Source organism: Rattus norvegicus, chromosome Y (genome assembly GCF_021556685.1).
Source record: "Rattus norvegicus strain SHRSP/BbbUtx chromosome Y, alternate assembly SHRSP_T2T, whole genome shotgun sequence".
Taxonomy (NCBI): Eukaryota; Metazoa; Chordata; class Mammalia; order Rodentia; family Muridae; genus Rattus; species Rattus norvegicus.
In genome coordinates, this window is record NC_141555.1 from 27,875,706 (window position 1) to 27,899,735 (window position 24,030).

The following is a 24,030-nucleotide window of genomic DNA, read 5'->3' on the forward strand; positions in this document are numbered from 1 at the left end:
ATAAAACAATGATTACTGGAAAGACATAGACAAATGGATTGAACAAGAAAATATCATCCTGTGTGAAGCAAACAAATCACAGAAAAACACACATGGTATGCAATCACCAAACATGTGTATTGACCCAAAAGCTCAAATTACTCATGGTACCATCCACAGACCACTAGAAGGTCAAGAAAAGGAACCCAACTTATGCTTGCTTCAGTCCGTTTTAGAAGGGGGAAAAATATCTCTGAGTTTACAGCAGATACTGAAGGAATATAAGAATATAAGATTGATATGAATATAGGATTGATGAAGCTAAGAAGTACATGCTGACAGGAAACAGATTTAGATCTTCCTTGAGAGACATAGCTAGAGCATGTCAAATACAGAAGTGAATTCCAGTGGCAAACCAGTGCACTGATCCAGACCTCCTGTTGGTAGATTTTGAGAAAGGTTTACAAGAACTGAAGGAGATTTCAAATCCCATAAGAACTACAATGCCAATGAACCAGAGCTTTCTGGTTCATTCAAACCAATATTCAAATCTGTACATGGAAAGACCTAAAGATCCAACTGCATATGTGGCAGAGGATGGCCTTGTTGGGCACCAATGTAAGGAGAAGCCGATTGTACTCCATGGGTTTGACTCCCAGTTAAAGAGAATGACAAGGGGCAGTAAAGGGAGTTTATAGAAAAAGGGGAGGATACTAGTTAAGCTCTATGGAAAGGAACTTGGGAAATGAAATAACATTTGAAGTGTAAATATGGAAATATCCGATTAAAAATTCATTAAAATTTCCTGAAAAAAAATAAAAAATAAAGGAAGGAAAAGGAATAAAAACTTACTGACTCAGAAATCTTAAGGGTAACTGTTAGGGAATGCTATTCAGAGTAATAGTAGTGAAAAGAGTGAGATGATGAAGTCTCAACTAGAAGCAATTCTCCTTCCCAGATATCAGTTTCAGACACAAACTGCACTAAAGGAATCCAAAGCATGGAGGAGTTTACACTGAGCTGAGGACACAATACTTGCCTTTGCCTTTATCCTTAGCACCTTTTTGTTCTGGGCACAAAGAAAAGCCTTGAGCTCTCAGGAAAACTACTTTGTCCTTCCCAAGACTTAGCTTTTAGAATAAAGAAATTAATGATATAAACTCAATAACTTCCAGGATCCATAATAGGCAGGGAAGTCTACATACTTTGAGAGGCTCCCAGCTTCTGATTCCTATATGTGGAAGGCTATGATTTAGGCTATCTCTTTGAGGAACCCACTCAACCCCTAAGCAGGACTCACTGAGCTTTACCAAGGAGCACATATTTGTTCTTTTTATACCAAGACAGAAGGCCAGCTTCCTTCTCCCTATCCCTCCTCCTTGATCTTCTCTCTCACAAATGGCTGTTTACTTTGAATTATAGGCCAATTAGTAAACCCTAGAGGTAGAGGTACTTAAGGAATATCTGAGAGGCAGTTAATGTCACGACAACACTTGTGACATCACAGAAGAATCTACTACTCTCCAGGTTACAAGAGATTTTTCGTTGAGGTCTTAATGGTGATGTGACTGAGAACTGCCTTGTCCTACCTGCTAAACAGCTTTCCTTACATTGACCAGATTAGAGGTTGCCCTTTCCAGGAGTGTCTCCTGTGACACAGTGGAAACCTTTACATACATCTCTCTAAACTTAGAGACATCTCTTTGCTTCATTAGTGGTTACATATTCTGAATGGAGATAGTCAGGGGCTTGTTACTGGTAGAAAAAATTAGGAACATGGAGGGGAAGAGATTCTTCTAGATAATATTTTTAATCCCAGTCAATTTCTGTGACATACAAATCAATTTTCTAGGTTTTCTCTGTTTCCTATGGCCAGTGTTTTTCCTACAGACCTTTAAATGAATGAATATTTTACTACATTTTCCAATTTTACATTCCTTGATAGTGAACTTTATATATATTTCTGAATGTTTACTCAACAATTCCGTTTTCCAATTTCATTATTTTGCAATTGTTTTGGAACAAAAGTGGGCCCAGTTATAGAGTCATTATAACAGTGTAAGTATTGTGTTCCCATTTCAGTGATAAACTCCCAAATCCACATTTTATCCAAAAATTACCAGACATCAGGAAAGCAAAGGACAACATGAACTATTGAATGTGTTTCTGTAGTCCCATTAGACATCAGTTCTCTAATATCTACCTTCCTGTGTTACCAGGGACAGACTTGAGGGTTTTGGATATTTTACCATGATTCTTTTTTCAGTCCAACCCTAAGATTCAGGAAGATGGGCAAGGAGAGGGATGGCTTTAGGTCCATGGAAACATCAACTTCAATAGGTTCATAAGAACAGGAGGGAGTATATTTGACACTGTAATTTTTGGATTCTAAATTCTTGACCTAGATCTGCTCATTCATGCTAAATTTCCAAATAACCTCATAGCTGTAAGGACCATCAAGAATATATATATATATATATATATATATATATATATATATATATATATATATATATATATAATTTCATCCAACAAAATTAGATAAGAATGATTAAGCTTAGAAGTGCATGCTGAGAGGAACCAGGTATAGAACTTTACACAGTGACCCAGCTAGAGCATGCCAAATACAGAATTGAATGCTAGTGGCAAACCAGTTAACTGAAAACGGACCTCATTTTGGTAGATTTTGAGAAAGGATTACAAGAGCTGAAGGGGCTTTCAATCCCATAAGAACAACAATGCCAATGAACCAGAGCTTTCTCTTACCAAACCAATATTCAAAGACTGTACATGGACAGACCTATGGCTCCAAAAGCGTATGTAGCAGAGGATGACCTTATTGGGCACCAATGGAAGGAGAGGCCATTGGTCTTCCCTGGGATTGACTGCCTGTTCAAATGATTTTCAAGGTATAGTAAGTGGGGTAATAGAACAAGGGGAGGGGAACTGATAAGGGATTTTATGGCCAGGAAATTGAAAAAGGAAATAATATTTGAAATGTAAATATAGAAATATTCAATAAGAAAAGAATAAAATTTGCTAAAAAATAAAAAAAAAAGAAAGAAATAAAAGAAAAGAAAAGTGCCAACTAATCACACTTATTGACTCAGAAATCTAAATGGTCTTGTCAGGGAATGATAATCAGAGTAATACAGTCGAAAGTCTGATGTAATGAAGTCTCAACTAGAAGCAATTTTCTCTCCCAGATATCAGTTTCAGACACAAACTGCACTCTAGGAATCCAAAGCCTGGAGGAGTTTAAATTGAGCTGAGGACACAATACTTGTTGTTTCCATCTTCCTTAGGAACTTTTCCTTCTGGGCAGAAGAATAGAATCCATGAGCTCTTAGAAAATCAACTCTGTCCATCCCAGTACCTGACATTTGGAATATAGATATTAATGATATAAACATCTCTGATTTCCAGGAACCATAGCCAGCAAGTAAATCTAGATGCTAATGAGTGGATCCAGGCTCCAGCTTCCCACGTGTGGAAGGCTGAGATCAACACCATCTCTTCAATGAACCATAACTATTCTGAGAGAGCATTCAGTGAGCGTTCCCATGGACTACATATTTCGTCGATTTTTTAAACTAAAACAAAAGGCCAGCTTCATTCTCTCCATCTCTGATCTCTTCTTCTTCTTTGTTCACCTCCCAAATGGCTGTTTACTCTGAATTAGAAGACAATTAGTAAACCGTAGAGGTACTGAAGGAATATCTGAGAGGCAGAGCAGTCACAACAACACCTGTGACATCACCGAAGAACCTAAGACTCTTCTGGATAAAGAGATTTTTCAGGAAAAGCCTAATGGTGATGTCAATGAGAACTGCCATGGCCTTCCTGCAGAACAGCTTTCCTTACATTGACAAGATTAGAGGGTGCCCTTTCCAGGAGTGTGTCCTTTGACACAGTGGAAAAGATTACATACTACATCTCAATAAAGAAAGTGACTTCTCTTTGCATCATTAGTGGTTACATGCTCTGAATGGCGAAAGTTAGTTAGGGACTTGGCATGGGTAGAAAAGATCTAGGAACTTGGAGTGGAGGAGAATCTTCTGGATAATAATTTTATTCATTGGATCATTCCTGTGAAATACAGTTCAATTTCCTAGGTGTTTTCTGTTTCTTAAAGGACAGTATTTTCCCAACAGACCTTTAATTGAAAGAATATTGTATGACATTTTCTTACTGTACATTCCTTCATAGTGGACTTTACATAGATTCCTGAATGTGTATTCAAACATTCTGTTTTCCAATTCAATATTTTGCAATGATTTTGGCAACAAAGAATGCCCAGCTATAGAGTGAATATAAGATTAATATTGTTTACCTCTTCGAAATGATAAACTCCCAAATCCTCATTTTATCCAAAATTTATCAGACATCAGTAAAGCAAAGGACAATATGGACTACCTAACGTGGTTCTGTAGTCACATTAGATATCAGTTCTCAAATATCTTCCCACGGCCAGACTTGAGGGTTTTGGATGTTCTACCATGATCTTTCTTCAGGGCAAATATAAGATTCAGGAGGATGTGCTGGGAGAAGAATTGCTTGAGGTCCAGTGAAACCTCAACTTCAATAGGTTCAAAAGAACAATAGGTAGTCTATTTGGCATTGTCATTTGTGGATTCTATATTCTTGACCAAGTGGCACAGAATCCACGTTAACATTCCATGTACCCTCATAGCGTTAGGAGACAACAAAAGTGTGTGTGTGTGTGTGTGTGTGTGTGTATATATATATATATATATATATATATATATATATATATATATATATATATATATATATATGCATGCCACCAAAACTAGAGAAGATTGATGAAGTTAAGAAATGCATTCTGCCAGGAACCGGGTGTAGATATTGCCTGAAAGACACAGCTAGAGCAGGTCAACTATATACATGAATGCTAGTGGCAAACCAGTGAACTGAAGACGGACCTCTTGTTGGAACATTTTGAGAGAGGATTACTAGAGCTGAAGGTGCTTTCAACACCATGAAAACAACAATTACAATGAATTAGATCTTTCTGGTACTAGACCAATATTCAAAGAATGTGGATTGACAGACCTATGGCTCCAACTGCATATGTGGCAGAGGATGGCCTTGTTGTGCACCAATGGAAGGAGAAGCCCTTGGTCCTACCTAGGTTTCTCTCTCAGTTCATGGGCATGCCAAGTGGCCTTAAGGGGTATTAAATAATTGCAGAAACTGCACATACTGTGGCCATATTCCGGTATTCAGGACACAAGGAAATTAATTTGATTAATCATAGGTATGCAAGGAGATACTTCAGGAGAAGAAGAGGAAAGGGAACTTGGGCCTGACTGATGCACAGCATGAGTTCACCAATCCTAAAAAGAAAGAGGAGAGATGTAGTTCTTCCTCATCTTAAAAAATGTGTAGAATCTTTTTAATGTTTTTTCTCTCCAAGCTTGGTTACTGGAAGATTGATATAATTTATTAATTTTTATTTACATTATAATTGTTGTTCCATTTCCCTGTTTCACCTCCAGGAACCAAGTATCTCATCCTTCTTCCCCTGATTCTATGAGCGAGCTCCTTACCCACCTACCCACCTACTCCCTCCCGCCTCCATTTCCTGACATTCCCCTACCCTGGGACATTGAGCCTTGACAGGATAAGGGACCTCTCCTTCCAGGTCGATCCTCTGCTACATATGTGACAAGAGTTATAGGTCAATCCCTGTGTACTCTTGGGATGTTTGTTTGGTTCCTGTTATTTCCTGTGGGAAGGTTATTTTTAAAGTTGTCACAGATATAATTTTAAGGAATCAAGTGCAAACGAGAGAGGAATGTGTTGTTATAAACCTAAGCACACATCTATGGAAGGAAACTAATTAGAATGGCCAGGAGTTCTTATGATGCCCTGCCATACTTTTCCGGATTTCCAGTGTTTTTTTCCCCTGAACTCAGCCATTTAACCTTAAAGGAAGGCCATTCTAAAAGAATCCATACACACCTCCTTGTGGTTTTCAGGAAATAATAAAGATAATATCCCCAAGGAGTGAATGGCTTATTAGTTTTAATAAAAAAAATCTCAATTCACAGTGACAAATAACGGAATGGTCAGAAGAGACAGAGATAGACAACACATAAACAAATAAATGAATATAAGGAGACAATAAATGGTGGTTACAACAAAATCATGCACTTGGGAAAAGTGTCATTTGGAGACATCTCCCTAGAATCTTGATGTCTGTTAGAGGCAGTAAAAATGGCCATCACTATGTGTTCAACAGAAGGTTTTAGATCCAGTATTACTTCTAAAAGTAACAAAATACATGAAAATTTCTATAGGAAATGTAGACCAGGGTATCACAGGTCCCTCAATCACTCTGTTGAGTTTCTTTATCTTGGTTCCCTGTGGAATGCCTCAGGTAGCACCTTGAAAAAAACCTACACACATCAGGGTCATAGTACATGATGAAATGTATAATTTGCTCAAACTGGTTACAATTTCAAAAAGATAAATCTATGGCTTCACGATATTACAGGGTAAAATCGAAAGACCACTCAGAATGACCAAGGCTTGGAGGGAAATATTTTAGGAAGACTAACTCTAAATGCAAATTACCAGATTCAGTTTTAAAGAAAAAGTATACAAGAACAAAAATGCATCCTATTTGGCTAATGCTGGGGGAAACAAGAAAGTTTAACAAGAGTCAAGAACATGCGGTCAGCTAGGTCAACTTCAATTTCTCAGTTTCTAGAAAAGAGTTGGGTTCTCTGCCAGAAACATTATCAGGCCAGTTGGTAGAAATGAGAGACAGCTTGCACTTGGAAAAGATGGAGAGATGTTTGTCCTCATAGCCAATGTAAAAAGAAAATAGTCAAACTCGTGCAGAATGACAAAGGGTGCAAACCCATCAGGCATGGAGATTGGTATCTAATGAGGTGCTTCTGTTGGGGGAAGAAAATAAAACAGGGTAGTGAAGAAGGTATTTATAAATACAACCTAAGGTTGTATTTACACATGGTTGTCTATATAACCATAACTAGAGTAGAAAATGATTAATAATTGAAATCAATAATTCCTTCATATTTTGTTAATAAAGTGTTTCTATAGATTTTTGTGTTTTCTTTCCTCCATTTATTTATCATGCAATATAATATCAATTAAGACAATACAATCATTTTCATATTCATTTCAAATTTGAGATACTAAAAGAATGTGCCATGAAACCCATTGCACCTATTCTAAATGTATAACGTGTTTGACATTGTGGAATTGATAATTATATCACATTCAGTATAACTATGACCTGGTTAAATATATAATGCATTTCTATTTGTAAGTAGGATCATTCTATTTTATCAAGGCACCATTATAATCTGGTTATTATTTTCATTTACAAATTATTCACAATATAGGAAAATATGATGTTGTCTCAAGTTGACAAGAAGTAGATTCGTGATGGCTATTTTCGGTTGCCTACGTGAATGCAACAGGAATTATCTAAAACCATAAAATAATTGGCATATCTTTGAAGGACTTCTGGTTTCATTCAAAGTGACAAGATCTACTTCTAGTCTGAATATGTAAAATACAAAAACACACCATGAATCCAGATATTTAATCCTGCTACAATGTGGTCAATTCCTTCTATTGGAAGCCTATAGGAGGACAAGGAAGAAAGAAATGCTTGTTCTTATCCTGCTTGGTCTGTCTTGATAGCAAGTTTATTTCATTACTGGCATTAAATCTTAATTCGAAAGAATGCCAAAACCACTGAAGACAACTTAAGACATCATTCTTGGTGACACAGCAACTGGAAAATTCTTGACCTTAACTTTCACAGCCAGCCATTGTTGGATTAGCTGTACCAGAGCCTGTAAGTCACTCAAATAATCTCTCCTCTCCCCATATGTGCACAAACACATACAGGCACACACACACACACACACACACACACACACAAACACACACACACATATATATGTATATCTATATATGTATATATATGTATATCTATGTATATATATATGCATATCTCAGATCAATACTTCTCTGTCTGTTTATCTCCCTACCATGATACCTAGATACCTAGACATATAAGTAGACACATAGATTAATATTAGGTTGTGTGAAATCGGTATAGACCCAGGATAGAGTAGGTGCCTCCAATCATGTCACAGGTACTTGGTGCTTAATTCTTCTCAATCCAAGATATCTGTTACTGCTGTGGAAGCAAACTTACTCCACAAATTAGTCCTCACTTACACAGGACATAAACAAAACTGTGTGTGAGTTTATAGGTATCTTAAGAATAAAGTTAAAGAATGCCAGTAAAGTATTTGGGTTTCAATTAAGCTTCATGCATTTAGACTCTGTCTTTAGCACTACATTTCAAGGCTTAAACGACGCTTGTGTTCCCTGAGGCCTACCGGCACAATGGACAACCAGGAAGACACTGCTTCAAGCACTTGCCAGCAAATCCCCTGAAAGCACACTCTGCAGGAGTAAACTACACCCTGAATCTTGCACTCCATTTTCTGATGCACAACTCTGACTGCTTTCATGGAGACCAGCTCTGACAAGGACTAACCAAGAAAGATCCTGCCCCAATTCCTTGTGTAACAAGACCCCTTAAAGCACACTCAGGAACCTTAAATATCACCCCATTCCCTAGGGTCCATTATCTGGAGAACAACTTCCACCTGCTTTGCTCTAGATTAATGTGGTAACTGGGTTCCCAAACAAAACCTATACTAGGTAACATAGAAACAATTTTAGGACCCAAAACCCAAGAGGCCGCATAGGCCGTAAAAACCTGTGGATAGACCCCTACTGGGTTTGAACTTTTGCAAGTAACCTGTGCTCTGGGACACTCAGAGCAGAAGTCAGAAAGAAAACAGGAATCAATGGAGTGGGGCATCCAAAAGCACTTTTCCAACAATGATAATCTCAGAAATCATCATGTAAATCCATAATAACTGCAAAACCAAGAGGGCTAAAGGGCAACATAAGATCACAATCAATAACACCCAGGGCAATTGGTATAACCATGTTCTAACTATACTAAAGCAGCCTGTTGAATATTAAATCACAGCTGCAGCAGAAAATGACCTTAAATCTAATCTTATGAAGATTCTAGCTAACTTTAAAGAAGTAATGAATAATCCCTGTAAATAAATATAGGAAAATAAAATCAAATGAGTGAAGAAAATGAATAAGATTGTTCAAGGCCTGAAAAGAAAAATAGAAGAAATAAGAAAAACATAAAATAAAGAAACCCTGGAGATGGAAACCCTACGTAAGAGAACAGAAACTATAGATGCAAACATCAACAGGAGAATACAAGAGATGGGAGCAGCAATCACAGGCATATAAGACAGATGGAATTAATCTATCAGCAAAGATAAATATTAAATATAAAACCTCCGGGAAATATGGGACACTATGAAAAAAGAAAAAAACAAACAAACAAACAAACAAACCTAAGTGCAATAGGAATACAAGGAGAAGATTCTCAGTTTGAAAGTCCAGGAACTATTTTCAACCAAGTAATAGAAGAAAACTCCCCTAAACCAATGGAAGAGATATCCATGAATGTACATGAAGTTTACAGAACAAGAAATATGTTGGATTAAAAGAAAAGAAAACAAACAAATGTGTCCACATAATAATCAAATCTTAATATACAGAAAAATGATATTAAATGGTACAAAGAAAAAAGCCCAAATAACAAACATAGGCAAACTTAACAAAACTATATTAATTTTTAACAGAAAGTCTAAAAGTCAGAAGGGCCTAGGCAGATATCTTACATACATTAAGAGAACACAGATATAGGAAAAGATCACCATGGACTAAAGCTGGCATTAAAAATCAAGGAAAAGTCTCTACAAACTCATGTAAATTAAACAACTTTTTACCGAAAGACTGATGGCCTCGAGAGGACATACAGAAATTAAAGACATTCTAAAATTCAGTGAAAATGAAGGAGTAGCATACACAATCTCATGAGAAACAATGAGAGAATTGCAAAGAGGAAAGATCACTACAAAAATGGCCTTTCCAATGCAATCAGAGAGATCACATACCAGTAACTTAAAAACACAGGGAAGACCTCTACAAGAAAACAAACAAACAAACAAACAAACAAACAAACATGCCACAGGGGCAGTTATCAGAAGGCAGTTATCAAACTCAAGGCTGGAATCAATAAATAAGAAAAAAAGAAGACAGTAATATTAAAAAGGGTCCCAAGAGTTGAGAAAATTAGCAACTTAGCCAATCTAATTCAAACGTGGAGGAACATTCTCCTAACTAACAAAAATGAAGGAAGACATAACGAGGAACAATGAGATAATTCAAAGAATCCTTAGGTTTTACTTCAAAAGCATATACTCGGGCTGGGGATTTAGCTCAGTGGTAGAGCGCTTACCTAGGAAGCGCAAAGCCCTGGGTTCGGTCCCCAGCTCAAAAAAAAAAAAAAAAAAAGCATATACTCCTTAACATTGGAAAATCAGAACAAAATAGTCAATTTCAAATTTAAATCAAGATCAGGTAAACAACTTGAATAAAGGTAAAGCCCCTAAGGAAATACAATCATTAAAAGTCTCCCAACTAAAAAAAAAGGTGCATAGCATGGCAGGTTAGAACACATGTGGGAATCCCCCTTCTCTAAGGTGAAGGATAAGGCGCAATGGAAGAGGAGCATGTGAGTGTGAGAATGGGATGAGAGGACTTGGGAAAGGCTGTAATCCAGATGCAAAGGGAACAGATGAAGGGAATTAAAACAAAGGAATTACTGACCATATGACTTACTTCTCCCACAGATTTTCTTACTGTGTAGCAGTCTTCCTATCCCTAACTTATGTCCCTTGTCTCACACACCTGTGGGCCCCCCAGACATGGGCACAGAGCTGTGACACTGAAGAGCCTGGAGAAATATTTGTTGATTGTCTGCTGAGAACGAGGCCAGCTGTAGAACACACCTCCTGTCATATTTTGATTTTCGCTGTCTAGAAACCTTCTAGGACACTTTTCGAAGCTGATTTCTACCAATTGTGGATGAGAGAATCTTTTCTTCAGTCCTTTAAGGGGAGAAAATGCAAAGCTGGGAGTGGGTGGGAAAAGCTGCTGAATCCTGAGTGCAAGTTTTGTGTGGAGTTCCTCTACTTGCTTTCTGGTAAATCAGGGAAGAACCAGGCAAAAGGGTGCTTTCCTGGTGTACTAGAACACTGTAATCTAGATTGTATGCAACAGGGCCACCAGGAGAAATGATGGTTAGGAAGGCAAGAAATCACCAAAGAGCCTTGTAAGAGTGCATTGTCCTTGGAAGTATGTCTGACTAATGCATAATGCACAGCAGCATCTATGCCTCTTTTTATGTCACAGTGGGAGCCTGGCTATATGAGGCAATTGTGGCACACTGACTGTCCACAGGACCTCTAGGACATATGATTCTTTTTACGCTAACCCTGATCTCTGTAAGGTGACCTTGGAGCTTTGAGACAATAGGAAGACATAGCACAAAACACACACACACGAACACACACACACAAACACCACCACTACCAACAACAACAACTACAAAATCAACAAAAAATAAACAAAGAAACAAACAAACAAAAAACAACAAAGAGGTAATTTGTTGTAGAAAATAATTTAATCCCAATATGGTATTTTTACCCTGCCTTTGTCCATTTAATTCCCTGTTAAAAGACACACACATACACACACACACGCACGCATGCACACACACATACAAACACACACCACCACTAGCACCACCACCACCACCAACAACAACAAAAACAACAACAAACAAACAAACAAACAAAAACAAAAAACAAGGAGGTAGTTTGTTGTAAAAAATAATTTACTCCCATTCTGGTGTTTTTACCCTGCCTTTGTCCATTTCATTCCCTGATAAAACACACACACACACACACACACACACACACACACACACACATTTTATATTAAGATAAGCCATTTTGAGAAATCGAAATGCCCAGATATTTACACTTTATCTCATTAAAATCTATTTTCTATCTATAATTCCACACTATTACTATGTTTTATCTGGCCTTCTCTTGATTCCAATTGACCAGATGTTATGTCCATGCCTTTTTGAACCAAAAACCATTGCACGTTCCTCTTCTTTTCACTCTGTTCTCTCTTCTGGGTCTCATCTGCCTTCCTACCCCACCCTGACAGTAAATTCACCCTCAAGACTTCCAATAATCCGTTTTGGCTCCTATAAACATCACAAATACCTGTGTGTGTGCATGGGATTATGCATGTGCATGTGAGGGTCTGTGTGTGTGTGTGTGTGTGTGTGTGTGTGTGTACATGCATGCACACATTCACATGATTAAAACATAAACATTCTTTGAACATAAAAAGAAAACTCATAACTCATTTGAACCAGCATTCTTAGATGAGTTTAGCCATCATAAAAAAAAAATTATTTTCGCAACTGGTGGTTTTTACATACTTGTTGGGAATGCAAACTCAAGTCCTCATATTTGCATGACAATGAAATCACCAACTATGACATCATCCAAACACCTTACAATTACATTTTATAAGCTTCTTAGGTTTACTGATGTGTTAGTTACAGATTCAGATACTATCTGTCTAAATACAAGTTGTATGGTTGCTTAGATATTTTTAAGAGTCCTCAGATGGCTGATAGTGCTGACTCGTGCCTTTAATTGCAGTACATGATCAAGTTTCTTTGTTCTGGGTGAAGGTCCTCACAATGACTCTGCATTGCTCTGGAATGGCCTCTTGTATTTACATTCTTTTGTGCTAATTTAGCAATAATCCAGAATCATCCAACCTAGCTGTCAAACATCACATTATATGATGTTTCCAAGTCAAGTGATTGCTAGGCCCTACTTGCCATGGCATATCACTGTGTTGAAAATCTATTGGAGCCCTCAGGAATGCTTCTTCAAACTTGTCATCAGCTGCTGTTGTAATACACAAATCCTATGATACATAGCCTTTAACCTGTGAAAAAGAATAACCTTTACAGCAGGCTGATCGTGTACCTTGTTGTACACTATGTTATTCTTTCAGCCAACACATGCCACTGTGTGCTTATTAGATGTCACAAATACTATGGGGATACATCTGGCTTTCCAAATTTCTCATATAAAACCAGGATGAACTTTATAAACCCTTTTTCAGGATCAGACCTTTATATAGGCTTTGAAACATAAAAATAAACACTGATTTTCCTTATGGAAGAATAAATTCCTGACAAGAGGAGGGAGAGATTGCTGTCATCTCTGTTTAACAATAACCTCAGCATGCCATGTGTGTGATATGGAGTAGCTTCAATACTGTACTGTACTGTGGAAATATTATGATGTTTTTGGTGTATTCTGTCTAAATGACAGTGTGACATCCATATAGATACCTGTCCTAACAAATATGGAGGCCTGAGGATTCATTCAGCTTGCTAAAGCCCCTAATAGAGGAACTTTGCTCACCAACTCCTTGTTGTTGTACCCCTTATTGAGCAACTTGCTAGTGGGTATCAAGGAACAGAACAACTTTGAGATTATATATATATATATATATATATATATATATATATATATATATATATATATATATCTCACCAATCCTACATGTGACAGAGGGCTATTACCTAATACATACAAACAGTTCAAGAAGTAACTCTACAGAGAGACAAATAACCCTATTAAAATTGTGGTCCAGAACTAAACAAAGATTTCTCAACTGAGGAATATCAAATATCTGACAACCATCTAAAGAAATGTTCATCATTTTTAGTCATCAAGGAAATGTAAATGAAAACAACTCTGAGATTCCTCCTCACACATGTAAGAATGGCTAAAATAAAAACTCAGGAGACAGCAGATCTTTATAAGGATGTCAAGAAAGAGGATTGCTCCTTCTTTGTTGGTGGGATTACAAACTGGTTAACCACTCTGGATATCAGTCTGGAGATTCCTCAGAAAATTGGAAATTTCACTACCTGAGAATCCAGATAGAACTCTACTTGGCATATAATCCAAAGATGCTCCAATATACTTAAAGGACACATCCTCAACTGTGGTCATAGCAGCCTTATTTATAATACCCAGGAGCTAGAAGGAACCCTAATGGCATTCATCAGAGGGATGAATACAGAAAATATGGTATATCTATACAATGGTGTACTACTAGGGTATCAAAACCAATGATCTCAAAAAAGTTATAGACAAATGGAATGAACTAGAAAATATCACACTGATTGAGGTAACCCAATTACAGGAAAACACATATGGTATGCAATCATCATAAGTGAATATTGGCAAAAAAGCTCAAGTTACCCAAGATGCAGTCCACAGACAACTGGAAGCTCAAGAAAAGAACACACAAAATGTGCATGCTTCACTCCTTTTTAAAAGGTGGAACAATACTATCTATGAATTTAGAGCAGAGACTGATGGAATCCCATTCAGATCATGCCGAACTTGTGGCAGAAATATATATATATATATATATATATATATATATATATATATATATATATATATATATATATATAATCACTCACCAAAATAGATAAGATTGATGAAGCTAAGAAGTGAATGCTGACAGGAACCGTACATAGATCTTCCATGTGAGACACAGCTAGAGCATATCAAATACAGAAGTGCATTCTAGTGGCAAACCAGTGAACTGAAAACAGACAATAATGTGGGTTATAAAAGAGGAGGGGGATCGGTCAGAGATCTTATGGGCAGGAAATTGGGAAGGGACATAAGATTTGAAATGTAAATATAGATATACCAAATTAAAAAAGGAATACAATTTGCTAAAAAATAAAAAAATGAAAGAAATTAAAGAAAAGAACACTGTGAAGTATTCACAGCTATTGACTCAGAAATATAAACGTCATTGTAATGGAATGATAGTCAGAGTAATACTAGTGGAAAGACTGAGATGATGAAGACTCAACTAGAAACACTTCTCTCTCCCAGATATCAGTGTCAGACAAAAACTGCACTATAGGTATCCGAAGCATGGAGGAGTTTACTCTGAGATGAGGACTCAATACTTGTCTTTCCCTTCTTCCTTTGGACCTTTTTCTTCTTGACAAAAAGAATAAAGGCTATGAGATCTCAGGAAAACAACTGTGCCCTGCCCATCATTTGGTTTTTGAATAGAAAAAAAATAATGTTATAAACTCTCTGACTTCCAGGAATGATACGAACAGGAAACTCCAGTTGCTTATGAGAGGCTCCCAGCTTCTGATTCCCATATGCGGAAGGCTCACATCAAGGCTAACTGTTCAGATATCCCACTTAATCCATACTAAGGACTCTCTGAGCTATCCCAAGAATCACATATTTCTTCCTTTTTTTATACAAAGACAGAAAGGCAGCTTCCTTTTCCCCATCACTGATATCTTAATCCTCTTTTTTCTCCCTCCCCTATGGCAATTTACTCTGAATTAGAGGTCAATTAGTAAACCCTAGAGGTACAGCAGGAGTATCTGAGAGGCAGTTGCAGCCAGGACAACACTTGTGACATCACAGAAGCAGCTAGAGGCTTCCAGGTTACAAGAGGTACTTACGGGAGGGCCTAATGATGATGTCACTGAGACATGTCATGTCCCACCTGCTAAACAGATTTCCCTACATTGACCAGATTTGGAGTGCCCTTTCCAGGTATGTCTCCTGTGACACAGTGGAAACCTTTAGGTAGTCCATCTCTCTAAAGCTAGAGAAATCTCTTTGCTTCATTAGTGGTTACATGCTATGAATGGAGAAAGGTAGTCAAGGTTTGGCATTGGTAGAAAAGATTTAGGAATATGGAGTGGAAAAATTCTTCTAGATAATAATTAATTCCCAGGTTCATTCCTGTGATATATAGTTCAATTTTCTACATTTTCTTTGTATCCCAAAGGCCAGTATTCTCCCTACAGATATTTAATTGAATGAATACTGTATTTCACTTTCTTATTGTACATTCCTTGATAGGGGACTTTATAAATATTCCTTAATGTGTACTCAAAAATTATGTTTTACAATTCCATTTTTGCAATGAATTTGGCAACAAAGGGGGCCCAGCTATAGAGTGAATATAACAGTGTAAATATTTTGTACCGACTTCAAATGATAAACTCTCAAATCCTTATTTTATCCATAATAGTTTTGGTGCATGTGTGTGTGTGTGTGTGTGTGTGTGTGTGTGTGTGTGTGTGTGTGTGTGACACATGTCCAGCAGTCTCTGAATGGCCATTCTTTCAGTCTCCTAAAAACAATGCCTCCCTACCCCTCATATAGATATTTTATTTACCCTTTAAAGGAAGGACTGAAACATTTGCATTTTGGTCTTCCTTCTTGAGTTTCATGTGGTCTGGGCATTGTATCATAGGTAAATAGAGAATTTGGGCTGATATCCAATTTTCAATGAGTGCATACTTTTTGTGTTTTTCTGTTACTAGGTAACCTCACTCAGGATGATATTTTCTAGGTCCATCCATTATGCTTATGAATTTCATACACATTGATTTTGATAGCTGAGTAGTAGTCCATTGTGTAAATATAGGCCATTTTCTGTATCCATTCCTCTGGTGAAGGGCATCTGGCTGTGGAAGCATGGTCAACCTCAAACATCTCTGTCACTCTAGCAAGCAGATGTTGTCACAATTTCAAATCACATCAGTCACCGAAAATAACCTGGGTAAAAATCTCTTACAGAGGGATGGTAGCCATTACTGGAGAAGGAAATGGCTTTGATGTCCATTAGAAAAATCTGCTCATGCCATGCCATTCAGTCAACCCAAGCATTATGGGATGAAGAGATCTAGCTTTAGAGAATGAATGTTTAAAGTTTCCTTGGGAAATTTTACCCTGTTCACAATGGTTCACTGTTAACAGGAAATATTTGAAGTGGAATACTATACAGCTATGAAAAATAAGGACATTGTGAAGTTGTGGTCAACTAGATGGAACGAGTTGAGAAAATTGAAACTCCTCTGGGTGAGATCATTGAAGACCTTGAGAAACAGGAACACTGGGCATGGATCACTGAAGAAACAGATATCCACAGAAAATACAAGAGACATGACTGAGGAAGAGACAGCTGTGTCTACTGGACTATGGATCAATGGTTAGAGCCCCTAAAAGGGGAGATATCTATTAACAGAGTATTTGATCCACAAATACTGTAGAGGAAAGCTTGTTGGCATTTCAGAAACCAATGAGCCTATAAAGAAAACACACAATGTTTATTATAATTATAATCTATAAACGTGTATTGGGTAGATCTAACATTATCATAACTTATACCCCAATCATAAAACCCCTTGCTAAATGTGCATTCTCCAGGCCATATGGATTGTTTCCAACATTACTTCCGCCTCTTTATCTTCAGCCCTCTCCCTTCCCCTCTTACCCTCTTCTGCCTCTTTACCTAACACCACCATCAAACCTCCAGTACCAACTTTCCCCTCTGGCTATCAGTAATAAGCTCTAGTATTTACTGACCAGTTAAAATTTGAAGAAGGTTCATATGTGATCACCTGAGTCCAAGATAGGGGGATAGTCAGTGGCGAACCTCCTTTGATGAAGCAGATAAATATCAGGATACAACTTGCTTTTGCTGGTGGAAGAGCAAATCCGTATAATGCTTTGCATATCTTTCCAGTAGATTCTGAGAAAATGGGGAATATTCTTCCTAAAGACACAGCTATACTACACCTGGTCTTATATCTGAAAAGACCTCTGCCATACCCCAAGGACATGTGCTCCATAAGGTTCCTCACTGCTTTTTTCATAATGAACAGAAAAGAGAAATAAGCCAGATGCGCCTCAAACAAATACTGGCTACAGAAAATGTGGTTCATTTACACTATGCTATACTACACAGCTAATGAAAAATATGGACATTGTGAAGATTCGGTCAAGTAGATGGAATGAGAAATTATTATTCTGAATGAGGTAACTGAGACCCAAAATAGCATGTACATACTCATGTAAAAGAAGGTATTAGCCATAAAGTACAGAATTCACACACTATGATCTATGGAACCAAATAGGGTAAACATGAATAAAGACCCAAGAAAAATGCTTGAATTTCACACAAAAGGAGGAATAAAATAATGAGAGGAGGCAGGTGGAAGAAAAGGATTGGGTGGCTGAGTGTATGGGAAGGGAAATGAGGTTTGAGAATCATTTCTTGGGACAGATGGGCAAGAGGGACAGAGGGCCAAGGAAATAAACTGAAATCAGTGACTGTCCAGGGTGGGTGCTATCTGTATGATTTTTCTGCAGTCTGGGATGCGTGAGGCTATCCCTGCATCCAGGAGGGTGACTTTAGCTGAGACTCATAACAGTGGGGATACGGAGACTGAAATGGTCACTTTTCGTAGCCACAGAGGACCTAAGGTGGAAGGATAAGGACACAAATCCACCCCCAAAATATTTACCAAGAATTTGCACTTTCTATTAAAGACACAGGGACAGAGATGGAAGAGGAAATGAGGGAATGGCAAAAGGATAAGTGGCCGGATGTGAGACTTATCCTATGGGCAGACGGCAAACACTTACATTATTTATGTCCTTTCTTGTGTTTGCAGACAGGAGGGTAGAGTTATTGTCCTCTGCAGGGCTCCACCGAGCAGCCGACTGACACCGGTGCACAGATGCATGGCCAAATTTCGGATGGAGCTCAGTGAGTCTCACTGAAGAACTGAGGGAAGGACTGAGAGAGGCAGAGGAGCACAATGGTCTTCATGTGGGTTCACTAAACCCATCGCCTGTCTGTGTATTCTGTTTTCCTACCCAGGCTGCGTTTTCAGGACCTGGTGGGAGAAGATGAGTCTAGGCCTGCAGAGACTTGATGTGCAAGAGGAGAGGCTACACCCATAGGTTTCCCTCCACTCTCTCAGAGGAGAAGGGGAGAGGGTACAAGGAGGGACTGTAATTGGTGGGGGACTGGAGGAGTGTGGTGACAGGGCAGCATTCAGAATGTTACCTGGTGAATAGGTGCAACCATTCTAGCAAGGGGCAAAGGCATGACATCATGGGTGTGGAGCATGACATCATGGTGGTTGGGCATGACATCATTGGGGTGGAGGAATGACAGCATAGTGATCAAGGCATGATATCATGAAGTTTAAGAGGAAATAGATGAAACTAAAAAAAGTCAGCACAGGAGGGAACTGAGATCTAGATACACAAACATGGCAGGCGTTTGCCTATGCATTGTATCGGCTGTGAGATAAATCATATTCTATCTACAATCTACAAATGCAGAGAGAACACAGGAAAGAAGAAGGCCCGTGAGGGGAAAAGCATCGACCTCTCTGAAAGGAAAACTGGAACAGGTTCTGTGAGTGAGTGAGGGCGAGTGAGGACAGGAGTGGAGGGTCAGCGGGGACGATGGAGTAATAGTGCGGTGCTGAGAGAACTGGCCAGAAATAGGGGATACGGTTTAATGTGAAAACTCGATGGAAGCACTCGTTAATTCATCGTGTCTAGAGGGCCACGTTCCTGAGAATTTAATCTGACAGAGATACAGAGTACGAACGTGTAATCTTTTGAAATCGAGCAAGTAGGACATCAGGGGTGGGGATGGGGCACATTCAGTGGAGTCAATTTCTGAGGAGATAAAGTGGAGATCCTTGAACAAGAGACCGATGCGGGGACAGAGATTATAAAGATATAGCAAATGAGGACTTCCTGGTACCTTAAACCTGCAACTGATATAAATGCACACAAAAACCCCTTCCTCTTCTCCAAGGTTTATTTAGCCCTTGTTCACCCTGAGTAAAATATATGCACACAGCCATAGCGTGTCCCTGAATACCTTCTAACAGAGCTGTGACACTGAAATCCTTGGAAGAAACCAAAATTCACTTGCAGGCAGACAAATCTTCTGCTGACTGACTATTTCCTGGTCCCACTTCATCCTTTCACACATGTTGTGCCCCTGGACACTCTAGGAAGGAGACAAGAGAAGTGTGTGTGCGTGTATGTGTGTGTGTCTGTGTGTGTGTCTGTGTCTGTGTCTGTGTCTGTGTCTGTGTGTTTGTCTGTGTCTGTCTGTGTCTCTCTGTGTGTATGTCTGTTTGTCTAACTGTCTATATCTCTTGCTGTGTTTCTCTGTGAATCTGTGTGTGTGTGAGAGCATGTGTGTGTGTGTATGGGTGTGTGTGTGTGTGTGTGTGTGTGTGTTTATCATGCATAAGCTAATCATCCTCACACAGACTGTCTGGATTCCTTTTCTTTTTAGGAGGTTGGCGAATCTTTCTCTTGTCCTAAAAGACCACTCTGGTTCTCAACTCTCTCTGTGAGGCCCTGACAGGTTGAGTAATTTTCATGTGTGAGGAGTCTGTCCTATTGAAACTTGCTTTCCTGTATACAATATCACCTGAAAAACACATCTCAACTTTTACTATCCTTACTCCGTGATCCCTTGAGGGGTTTAGTCCATTATTATTGTTGTTGTTATTATTATTTTATTATATTATTATTATTATTATTATTATTATTATTATTATTATTATTATTATTATTATTATTATTATTATTATTACAGGATTATTCCATTATATTGCTATCTGCATTGTTACTGGTGTGCTAAAGTTCATTGACGTCAGGAAGAAAGATTTTATTTCATATGGGTCCCATTGGACGGCCATGTCTTTGTTCTTGGAACTGAAAGATTTATTTGCATGCTCCCAAGAGCAAATACATGCAAGTACAGAAAGTTTCTTGCTCTTCAACATGAGAGAGACATCAAGTTAGGGAGGAATAAGACAGTTTTCCACAATGTTTCAGGCTTTGGGGATTGGTAGACATTACATAACCGTCTTTTTATTCATAGCAAGAATAGTCAAAATTATTAATAGAAGGCAGAAACTTTTAACAACATATTTTTGCTGGCTAATTTAAATTCACATATTTCATTTCTAAAACATTATACATTCTCTTTCAGGTTCTTCTTGAAATTCTTTGAAGAAGTGAAAACTGGTATGTTTATCTGTTCACATTCATAAAGCATCACCGTTGCCTTAGTATTGAACAGACAGCACAACCGTCAAGAGACAAACTGACTTTCTTGCCAAAGAAACAAATCTTCACGTAAATGGAGGCAGTTTCGTTCTTAGGTACAGAAGTTTAAAATCCCCTGAGAATGCTTCCTACAGGTACCCTTTCCTGTTTATTGTAATATCCTAGGAAATGGATTTTCTCTTTGCATTTTGTTTCAAGTGTTAAGATCTACAAGAAAGTTTTGACTGTGTGTACTATTTGGAGATGTTGTCTTTTTTCTTTCTGGGTTGTAGACTCTCAGGCATTTTCTAATCCATCTCTCACAGTAGGGGCTGCAAATGAGATTTGTCTTCAGCAGGAATAAAGGAAAGGACACAGGTAAGGTAATACATGACTCCCTGTTGTATTTATCCCCTCTGAGTCTGAAATGACTGTTCTCATCAACCTGTATTTCTAAACGTTAACTTTGAAACAAAGTACACTCACATGAGTGTAAGCCTTTGTACTTTACATTGTGTAAATATTTGCAATAAAGGGAGCTTTAAGGTAATAAATTTGTGTGATGTGTGTAACTCTTTTAACAGATTCCCTTGTATAACTTAAAAGAATATATAAATGGTTTCCTTCATGTTGAATGTAATGAAGACAGTGTCTCTTCTAACAATATATGTAGTAATTTTGACCTCTATAAAAATTAACATGTTCATGTCTTCCCTAAACATCCACCACAATTACTTATGGGATACTTCTTACACTTACTCAGTGTTTTTTCCTAAATATTGACTTTAAAATGTATTTAGCATAATAGATATTGAGAAGGGTGGAGGGTGGGAGGAAACTGAATGGGAGGGGAGGTGGGGAATGGAGTGGCCTTTGGAGGAATTAGTTATAGGGAAAGCAGGGAAAAGAGAATGGAAATCACAAGTGTGGGGTGCACATCTCTAGGAGGTGCCAGAGACCTGGGAAAGGCGAGGCTACAGGGTGTCTATTTGGGGGACTGTAGCAGTGGGGATACAGATCTTTAATTTGCCACTTCTGTAGCCAGGAATGACTCCCAGTGATGTGACAAGGACAAAAACCTACCCACAAAACCTTCAATCAAAATGAACACAGCCTACAAGATCTTCAGATACGAAGATAGATAGAGCAGACATGGAAGGAACTTCCAACCAATGTTTAGCTCAGATTGAGCCCTACCCGTGGGCAATCACCGATACCTGACACTATTAAAGATACTCTACCGTGCTTGCAGACACAATCCTAGCATAACTGAACTCTCTGTGACTCCACCCCCCAACAGCTGAGAGAAATAAGTGTAAAGATTCACCACCAAACAAGAGCTGGAGGTTGGGGAGTCTTTAAAAAATAAGGTGAAGAATCAAGGCCCAGATGATATGTGGGACTCCACAGCAAGACCAGTAGAGTCAACTCACAGTGACACTTGGGGTCTGCCAAAGACTGAACCACCAACCAGAGAGTGAACATAGACTGAACCTGAGCTCCCAGGACATAGGTAACAAATGTGTAGCTTTGTCTTTTTATAAGTGCCCCGGACAATGAGTGTTGGCATCCCATGAAGATGGAGCACCCATTTTGGGATGTAAAGTGAGTAAATAAATAAATGAATTTTAAAAACAAATATCCCATCTACAGACAGCATGTTTTGGGAAGGCCCAATACTAGCTGTTCGGTACCTGCATGAAGACAAAGCCTGTGGAGTGCCTATATCCTTAGAGGCCATAATCCTTTTCATTCTCTTCTTCCATCAGAGTCCCCAAGCTCCACCGTGGTTTGACTAGATGATGCCTGCTTTTGTCTGAGTCAGCAGCTTAGTGGAATCTCACAGAGGGAAGCCATGCTAGACTGCTGTCTGCAAGCATAACAGAGTCATATTAATAGTGTAAGGGATCGGTGCTCATCCATGGGGTGGGTCTCAATCTGCACTAACCATTGGTTGATCATTTTTCACTATCTTCTCTATGCACAGCCCTTTCATTTCTTGTGGTCAGAATGAATTTTGTGTCTAAAGTTGGTGTCTCTTTATCATTCCATTTGGGTTGCTCTCTGGCGACAGCAGATGGTTTCTTTAGGTCCATATCACTGAGACTGTGATTCTCAGCTAAGGAAACACCCATTGATTAATGGGCATCTCTTACCCCAGCTCTCTGCCTCTTTCTGGAAATCACTTCTAGCTCCCGACCCCAATCCATCTAGGTTGCTGTGTCTGGCCTCAATATCAGAGGATGTGATCATAGAGACTGGATATGCAAGGGGAGGAGCTACCTGAGGGTTCCCCTCCTGCTCTAAAGAGAAAGGGATGGGCAAAGGATTGTGAGAGGGGTGAACTGGAGGGGGGCAGGGTGCAGCATGTAAAGTGAATAAATAAACAAATTAATGTGAAAATAACTAAGTCTACTTGAAGGTAAGAAGCAGGTGTGTGTGTGTGTGTGTGTGTGTGTGTGTGTGTGTGTGTAAGTAAGTATGTAAGTAAACTTGAAGGTAAGAGCTGTTGTGCGTGTGTCTCTGTGTGTGAGTGTGTGTGTTTCTGTTTGTATGTGTGTTTGTGTGAATATATATGAAGGTAAGAAGCAGGTGGGTGTGTGTTTAATAAATTATCACATTTGAGAAAACAGTGGTCTATGGTGAAGACAGGACAGCTTAGGAACTATATTTACAAAGAAGTGGCATTTGCTTAAGATGAAGAAATGATTTGGTGATTAATAACATTATGTGTTCTTCAAGAGAATTCAGGACCGAACCCTAGCTCCCAAGTGACAGTTCACAAGTGGCTGTAATTTCAGCATCATGGAATCTCACACCCTCTTAAACCTCCTGGACACTAGGCATGGATGTATTGCACACACGAATAAGCAGATAAAACTCTAACATATGTACAACAAAAACTATGAAAACAGAAGAGCAGTTCCTGGTTCACATAATTTGATTTTGGTGAATATTCATAGTGATAAACACAGTCAAATAAACACTTTATTGATCTATAATGCAATCAAAGCCACTAAGGTTAATGATCACATGAGTC

General features: G+C 38.5%; 1 long non-coding RNA gene across 1 annotated transcript in view; it reads right to left on the reverse strand.

The window, feature by feature from the left end:
- The window catches only part of LOC147997992 (uncharacterized), a 244,858-nt gene that overhangs the window by 201,178 nt on the left and 19,650 nt on the right, over nt 1-24,030 (reverse strand). Inside the window, exon 4 of the long non-coding RNA XR_015647301.1 lies at nt 22,685-22,860. This is a non-coding gene — a long non-coding RNA (uncharacterized LOC147997992). The remainder of the gene's footprint in view (nt 1-22,684; nt 22,861-24,030) is intronic.